Source organism: Lactuca virosa, chromosome 9 (assembly GCF_052849685.1).
Source record: "Lactuca virosa cultivar CGN04683 chromosome 9, Lactuca_virosa_CGN04683_v6, whole genome shotgun sequence".
NCBI classification, from domain to species: Eukaryota; Viridiplantae; Streptophyta; class Magnoliopsida; order Asterales; family Asteraceae; genus Lactuca; species Lactuca virosa.
The window spans coordinates 79918932-79927957 of NC_136434.1; the positions used below are offsets into that span (position 1 = coordinate 79918932).

A 9026-nucleotide genomic window follows, 5' to 3' on the forward strand; every position below is an offset into this window, starting at 1 on the left:
AAAAAATCTAATGTTATGTGGTAACTTTTGTTGTGAAGGAAGAGTAGGTAAAAAGAAAGAATGGTATGTAGTGAAAGTTTTGGCATCCCACATCGGGTAGATGAAGGAAACAGGCAAGAGGAGGAGGTGTATAAAAGGAGAAGCCTAGAATTGGAAGAAGCATACCTTTCTCGGCCTTTTGGCTAAGATCAAGTGTAGTATCTGTTCTTATCAGTTTAATATCTGATATGTGGGCCATCGGCTCACTCGATATTAATCTTATTTTTTATGGGAGAAGGCCCAATTCAGTAGCTTGCTACTGGGGTTCTTCACGAGTCGCCTTGGTCTTACACTACTGCCAAGGCCTGGCTCATCCCTCCAATAACGAGTTAAATGTTTGTTTTTTGAAGTAGCTGCTTTTTAGAAGAGTTTTAATGTTTTTATTCTTAAATAAAACTAGCTTAACTGAAAAACATCACATGGATACCAAAAACTTACCATTTCAAATCTTAATATCACTTCTATTTCTTATGTATTTAAGAAATTTAGAATTAAATGGGAATAAAAAATATATTGTTAGATAAAAACAAAAAGGACAAACTATTACACCAATCATCCCTTATATATTTGTTAAAACATGCCTTTAATATTTATTTTCAAAAATTAATTCGGATCGTGTTTCGTTTGTTTAAAACTTGTATGTTTCATCCATGATATGCAATTTTGTTGCGATTTTAGTCCATGCCAGATTTGAAATGACCATAATGCCTTTTATGTATTTTTTTTTCAATTGATATAATGTTATTATTATTATTATTAATTAAAAAAAAAATATGGCTGCACCCTCAACCCCGTCTCCTTAACTGCCATGAAACGGATCTTCTTCCTCATACCCATCAGCGACCATGAACCTCCTTCTCCGATGACTCTTAGCTCCGGTGACTCAATTCTGTTACCACCTAATTGTTTTTAGGAAAAAAAAAACAGATCGATTTGAGAAAAGCAAACCAAAACACATCGATTTCATACAACGGAAGCAAATCGATTTCAAAACCAAGAAAATCAACTACCCAGCTGCAAAGCAAAATCGAGAGAGATAGAGAGGGTGCGAGGGAAATAGAGAGGGACATAAAGTTTAGATTCAAAATCTACATCTTGTTTCTCCAACAACGAACAAGAACTGATAGGAAAGATTGAGAGATGATGAGTTTATTGGATGAATTTTACGACCAACAATGACAGTGGGCAGGTTTTTGGGAAAGGTGGAAGGCAGCAATGGGTGTGATGCATTTCTACGACACCACTACCCAAAAGTTTTTAGAGAGACGATCTTTATCGAACAGATCGTCGGACTGCAGATCCACAGAGCTACAATCCATTTTGGGTTTGGTGAGACAATTTTCAAAGTTTTTCTAATGACTTTTCCGACCACCACCTGTCATCGCTCCATCGTAGAAGCTTGGAGAGTAGTGTAGATCCACTACCCTCTCGCCGTAAAAACGAGAGGCGACTTAGTGTTGAGTGGAGATATGAAATGGTGGTGGTGATTGTGGTGTTGTTGATGATTCCACCGGCGATGGTGGTGTTGTTAATGATTCCATGTAAAGTTCCTTCTTGAGTTCTAGGGTTTGATAGAGGCGATCGGGGGAGGAGGAAGATTGATTGGTCCGATTTTGGTTTGTCGCTTTGGGGTGAAGGTGAACGTGGGGTTGATGTAACATCCCAAAAATACAACCCAAAAATTTTTGTTTGAAAACTTTACTAAACCATAATATCAATTAATAAAAGATAAAAATCTGAATCTTGTATCTCAAAATGTCATAATAAATTTATCAAATCGAAACTAGTGTCAAGATCATATCAAAATATCAGAGTCTAACTCCCATGCTAAAACTGTGGTGTGTGCCATGCCATCATCCCGAGCCCTTCCCTTTGCTAGCTGAAGTACCTGAAACCAAAACTGAAACTGTAAGCACGAAGCTTAGTGAGCTCCCCCAAACTACCACATACCATACAATAACATATAAAGCACATACTGGGCCTCGCCCACTGCATCGGACCGAAGTCCGGAACTGACTAGGGCCTTGCTCACTACATCAGACCGAAGTCCGGAACTGACTAGGGCCTTGCCCACTGCATCGGACAGGAGTCCGGAACTACTAGGGCCTTGCCCACTGCATCAGACCGAAGTCCGGAACTAACTAGGGCCTTGCCCACTGCATCGGACCGAAGTCCGGAACTGCATCGGACCGAAGTCCGGAACTGACTGAACATAGCATAACATAATCATAGCATATAATATGAACACATATACTGCATACTGCATCGGACCATAGTCCGGAACACATAACACATACCATGCCTGTATCACAAAGACACCAAGCATACTGAACTACTGCATCAGACTGAAGTCCGGAACTACTGCTAACTAAACGGGCCGGCATTGTGGCCATAGACCCGTTCCTACTGGAAGGAAAAACTCACCTCGTAAGGCTAGCTGCTGAAATACTGCTCGGGAACTGTCTGACTGTTGTTCCGGTAACTCCCCGACTATAATTCCTAAAAGACACTTAATCAGACACTGATAACTAATCTTAGGGTAAAATGACTATTTTACCCCTTGACCAAAGTCAACAATCCGTTGACCTGACTTGCCGAGTTGGGCCGCCAACTCGCCGAGTCCCTATCTTTCCTTCTACTCCCTTTCTCGACTCTACTCGTCGATTTTAGCGAAGACTCGACGAGTTCTCCTTCTATAACAACATCGAGTCAACCTTTATCTGAATCGCCGAGTTGTATGAACAACTCGTCGAGTTCACCTTCAACATAAGAACACGTCCAGTCTGTGACTCGCCGAGTTGTATGAACAACTCGTCGAGTCTGTTCTTACGGGTAAGGAGATTTCCTTGGACTCGCTGAGTCAGGGCGTAGACTCGCCGAGTCCCTCTAGACTCAGATCCATGACTTAACTCACTGAGTCTTTACTCCACTCACTAACGGACTCGCTACTACTGAACAGGGAATCAAAGACTCGCGACCTGACTCGCCGAGTCCTTTGCATGCAGTTTCTATTCAGCCAATTCTAATCAGTTTCAGTGCATCCAATTCATAGATCTAGGTTTCTGGGACAATCTGAACACGTAAAGTTGCTAACTTTACGTGTATCTATGATGCAATGAAGCAATAACACTCAAACTTGGCTATAATGGGGGTTACTTGTCTAGAACAAGGCCATGGCTGCCAAAAGGTGGCCTTCTTGAGCTCCTGGAACTCAAGAGAGGCTAGATCCGAGATATGGCTTGATTACAAAGCTTCATCACTAGGGATTTGGGGTTTTTGGGCTCAAAACCATCAATTTGGGGACAAACTAGATCTAGCAATACAATAACCAAGATGAAAGCTTTATTACCAGAAAGGATGGCCAAAGAGGAGTATAATCTGGATCTACTTCTTCTTCCTTGAGTTCTTCTACCTTCTCCTTCTTCTTCTTGCTCAACAATGCACCAAGATTCCTTCACAAGGGCAAAAATTACTCACATACACTTCAAGGAGGCTAGGGTTTCGGGAATAAGTCTCTGAGAGGTGAAGGAGGCTGGTTTGGGGCTATAAGGACGTTTAAGGGTACAAACCCTAAGAATTAGGGTTTCATCCAGACTGGAAGACTTGCCGAGTCGGGAATGGACTCGTCGAGTCGCCCCACTAAGTCCACGTGCTTTCCCGCTTCTACTCGATGAGTCGGGGCTACTGACTCGTCGAGTAACCCTAAGAAAGGAAATTCAATATTTAAATTACATACCAGGAATGGGGCGTTACAATTCTCCCCCACTTATCTTAGAATTCGTCCTCGAAGTCTGCTGTCTCTGTAAATAACTCTGGGTAGTGCTCCCTCATCTCTTCCTCGGGCTCCCATGTCCACTTCGAACCCTTGCGATGCTGCCACTGCACCTTCACCAACTCTACTCTCTTGTTCCTCAGCTCTTTCACCTTGCGATCTAGAATCGCCATTGGTCTCTCGATATAGTTCAGGCTGTCATCAACCTGAATGTCCTCCAGGGGTACCACTGCTGAATCATCCACTAAGCACTTCCGCAACTGAGAAACATGGAACGTGCTGTGGATCTGGCTGAGCTCTGCTGGAAGGTCTAACCGATAAACAACCCGACCCACCCAGGCGAAAACCCTAAACTGACCAATGAATCTGGGGCCCAGCTTGCCCCTCTTCCGAAATCTGATAACACCCTTCCAGGGTGACACTTTCAGGAGGACCATATCGCCCACCTGAAAATCCAAGTCTGAACGCCGCTTGTCGGCGTAACTCTTCTGCCGTCTCTGAGCAGTTTGGAGTCTGCTTCAGACTTGTTGAATCTGCTCCGTAGTCTTGAGTACCACCTCTGTACTCCCCATGACTCGCTGACCAACCTCACCCCAACAAATTGGGGTCCTACATTTCCTCCCGTAGAACATCTCGAAGGGAGGCTGGTCTATAATGGAGTGATAGCTGTTGTTATACGAAAATTCCGCTAACGGAAGATACGTATCCCAACTGCCACCGAAATCTAACACACATGCCCGAAGCATGTCCTTGAGAGTCTGGATCGTCCTCTCGCTCTGTCCGTCCGTCTGAGGGTGGAAAGCGGTGCTGAAAGGGAGACGAGTACCCATCTCGTCGTGAAACCGCTTCCAAAACCTGGAAGTAAAACGGACGTCTCTGTTTGATACCACTGAGACAGGCACTCCATGACGTGCCACCACCTCTCGCACATAAATCTCAGCCAGTTTTTCGGCTGAGATGCTCTCCTGGATCGGTATGAAATGCGCACTCTTGGTCAACCGATCCACGATGACCCAAATCGAATCTACCCCACGTGCGGTCCTGGGAAGCTTAGTAATGAAATCCATGGTGATATCCTCCCATTTCCACACGGGAATGTCCAGCGGCTGCATCTTGTCGTGGGGCCTCTGGTGCTCTGCCTTGACCTTCCTGCAGGTCATGCATCTCTCCACATACCAAGCTACGTCCCGCTTCATGCAGGGCCACCAATAATCGAGTCGAAAATCTCTATACATCTTCGTCGCCCTTGGGTGGATGGAGAACCGAGACTTGTGGGCCTCATCCATCAACACCTGCCGTACTCCTCCCCAGTATGGCACCCAAACCCTCCCATGAAGGGTCAACAATCCTCGACTGTCATAATCGAAAGAAGGTACTCGGCCCATGATCCTCTCGCACTTCTGTCTTTCCTCTTTTAGGCCCTCAACCCGTGCCTCTCTAATCTGATCCAATAATGGAGTAATCACTGTCATCCTCAGACATATATCTCTGATCGGGGCCGTCATCGCCTTACGGCTCAGGGCGTCGGCCACTACGTTGGCCTTGCCCGGATGATAAAGGATCTCACAATCATAGTCCTTAACCACATCTAACCACCGACGCTGCCTCATGTATATATTCGACTGATCCATAAGGTACCTCAGACTCTTGTGATCCGTGTAAATGGTACAACGGACCCCATAGAGGTAATGCCTCCAAATCTTGAGGGCGAACACCACTGCCCCCAGCTCTAAATCGTGCGTCAGATAGTTAGCCTCGTGAGGCTTCAACTGTCTAGAGACATACACTATCACATGCCCTCGCTGCATCAACACTGCTCCCATACCTGTGATCGAAGCATCACAGTAGACTACAAAGTCATCCACTCCCTCTGGCAGGGTAAGAATCGGTGCCTCGCACAATCTCTGCCTGAGGGTCTCAAATGCTGCCTGCTGCTCAGGCCCCCAACGAAATGCCACCGACTTCCTGGCCAGTCGAGTGAGCGGAACTACTATCTTGGAGAAATCCTGGATGAATCTCCTGTAGTACCCTGCCAAACCTAGGAAGCTCCGAATCTCAGATGGAGACCTCGGGACCTCCCACTGCATCACGACCTCTATCTTGGCCGGATCTACTAGTATACCCTTCTGGTTGACGAGGTGTCCAAGGAACTGAACCTCGCGCAACTAGAACTCACACTTGGAGAACTTTGCGAAAAGTTTCTCCCTCCTCAGTGTCTCTAGCACCTCTCTCAGGTGCTCCTCGTGCTGCTCCTGAGTCTTGGAGTAAACCAAGATGTCGTTAATAAACACTATCACAGACCGATCCAGCATCGGCCTGCATACGCGGTTCATGAGATCCATGAACGCGGCTGGTGCGTTGGTGAGCCCAAATGGCATCACCACGAACTCATAATGACCATAGCGGGTTCTATAAGCGGTCTTCTGCACGTCCTCACCTCTGACCCGCATCTGATGATAACCGGAGCGCAAATCAATCTTGGAGAACCAAGATGCTCCCTGGAGCCGATCAAACAAGTCATCTATCCTCGGAAGTGGGTAACGGTTCTTCACCGTCACCTTGTTCAACTCCCGGTAATCTATACACATACGGTGTGACCCGTCCTTCTTCTTCACAAACAGGATCGGGACTCCCCATGGTGAACTGCTCGGTCTGATAAACCCCTTGTCTAGCAGCTCTTGCAGCTGCGTAGACAACTCCTGCATCTCGGGAGGAGCCAATCGGTATGGTGCCTTGGCTATTGGAGCCGCACCAGGAACCAGGTCAATCCTGAACTCAACCTGTCTCTCAAGAGGTATCCCATGAAAATCCTCTGGAAATACATCCGGGTACTTGCGTACTACTGGTACATCGTCAACTGTCGCCTTGCCCTTCTCCCGGGCATCTAAAACATAGGCGACGTACCCCGCACAACCCTGCTGAAAGTAGCGTCTCGCTCTCGCTGCTGAACACATAATCGGTCCGCGCTGTGGCCTCTCGCCCTGAATCACTAACTCTCCCCCACTAGGAGTGCGAACCCTCACTAACTGCAGTTCACAATCAATCACTGCCCCATTGGGGCTCAACCAATCCATACCCACTATGACCTTATTCCCTCGCAGGGGAATAGGAACCAGATCTACTAAAAACTCATCATCAAATAACCGCAGCGAACACCCCCTATGTACCCTCGCGACCCTGACGGTCCTGTCATCAGCTATCTCAACCTCAAGTGGACGGTCCAGCTCCCCCGGAGCTCTGCTAAACCGCTTGCTAAGCGCAAACGAGACAAACGATCGGGTGGCCCCCGCATCAAACAATACTGTAGCTGAAATGTCGTTCAGTAAGAACGACCCTGAATACAACACATAACCATGAGAAATAATCAATATTAAATACAGAGATAAGAGGAAAATACATACCCGTCACCACATCAGGAGTCGCCCGCGCCTCCTCTGCTGTCATCTGGAAAGCTCTATTCTTCACCACTGGCGCCTCAGCCCGACCCTGACGGCCGTCTGTAATCCTCAAAGTAGCAGGGGCAGGTGCTGCCACCTTCCCTGCTGCTGCTAAACTCGGGCACTGGGACTTTTTATGTCCCCTCTAATTGCAATGGAAGCAAATCAGATCAGCTGCTGTGGTGGTGGTGGCTGTACAATCCCTACTCATATGCCCGGTCCGACCGCACTTGTAGCAGCCGGAGATCCCTGCCTTGCACGCCCATCGTGCAATCTCCCACACTTGCCACACCTACTGTGGCTCTGCTGTCCTCTGGATCTGTGATCCGATACCTTGGGCTTTTCGCCTGAACTCCCTGTGCCAGATGCCGCCTCTAGCTTCCTCTTCTTCTCCATCTCCAAATCTATCTCTCTCTCTCTCACGAGCCCTCGCAATCATGTCATGTAGCATTTTACAGCTGGACCGCCTCACAAACTGTCTGATATCACTCCTCAAAATCTCATGATAACGAGCCTTCTTCATCTCCTCATCAGCCGCATACTGAGGAACGAGAAGAGCCCTCTCCTTGAACTTGGCGGTAATCTCCGCCACAGTCTCAGTCGTCTGAGTAAGATCCTGAAACTCCCTCGCTAACTGTTGCACCTCGATAACCGGTGCAAACTCGGCTCTTAACCTGGTAGTGAAATCGGTCCAGGTCATCGCATTGAGAGCTGCGTCATCTCCCATGACATGTCCGATCTCCTCCCACTAATCTCGTGCCCTGTCCTTCAGGAGACAGGATGCTAGTCTGACCTTGTCCCCATCGGGACATCTGCTGGTGCAGAATGGATTGGCGACATCTGCCAACCACCTGGTACTCGTAATGGGATCCCGCGCCCCATGGTAGTCAGGAGCTCCACATGCTCTGAACTCCCTGAAAGTGAGGGTGCGTGACCCCATCATGGCCGCCACCTCAGCACGGAATGTGCTCAACTTCTCGTCCATCAGCTCCAAAATACCCTCCTTGATCGAACCGAAGATCATAGGAGTCTGCTTGAGTATGATGCGAGTAACCTCTAAGGAGAGAAACTCCCTAGTCTGCTCATCCAAATGCTCGGCCCCCGAGCCTGATTCCGATCCCTCACCGGCACCTGAATTGCCGACTGCTGGTCTAGGGCGTAAAACCACCATTCTGAAATCACATAATGACAATGTCAGGGATACATATATATCTCGAGGGATCGCTACTACTACAAGTTTCCTGGTCTCATCTCAGCCTTCCTTGATTTGAGTACAGATCCTATGCTTTCAGTAGTACGAGCCCATACTACCTTCCACATCTATCCGTACTTTCCTCAAGAACTGCCTTGACTCCACCAAGTCCCTTTTACTACCACTGCTCTCTGCTACACTCATCCTAGGCTTGCCCTAGGGTAATCACCAACCCACTCTCCACTATCAGCTGCACAAGAAGTCCCGGCTACCTCCCCCTAACTAGCTCGTGAATACTATTACATATCACTAAGACTAGATAATTATTCGAATGAGAGATCCTACCCTACAACGGTTGGACTCAGACAAGAGCTGCGCAATAGAGCTAGACCTAACCTTCTGAAATTATTTAATCCTCACAATATGTAACGTAACATATTCATTTACTAGTTAGTGAAAGATAACTAAGACTCCTAAAAGCACAAAGCAATCAACATTCGAGCATCGAGTACACATAATCAAGCATCTACTACTCTGGCTATCATACTGACTAATCTGTACAAGCATGCAGTTCTCACAAAGCTGA

General features: G+C 47.2%; 1 non-coding gene across 1 annotated transcript; it reads left to right on the forward strand.

Annotated features, from left to right (window-relative positions):
• The first annotated feature begins 161 nt into the window (after window positions 1–161).
• On the forward strand, window positions 162–358 carry LOC145141519 (U2 spliceosomal RNA). Its single transcript, XR_013722717.1, has one exon. It is a non-coding gene; the product is annotated as a U2 spliceosomal RNA (small nuclear RNA).
• The last annotated feature ends 8668 nt before the right edge of the window (window positions 359–9026 follow it).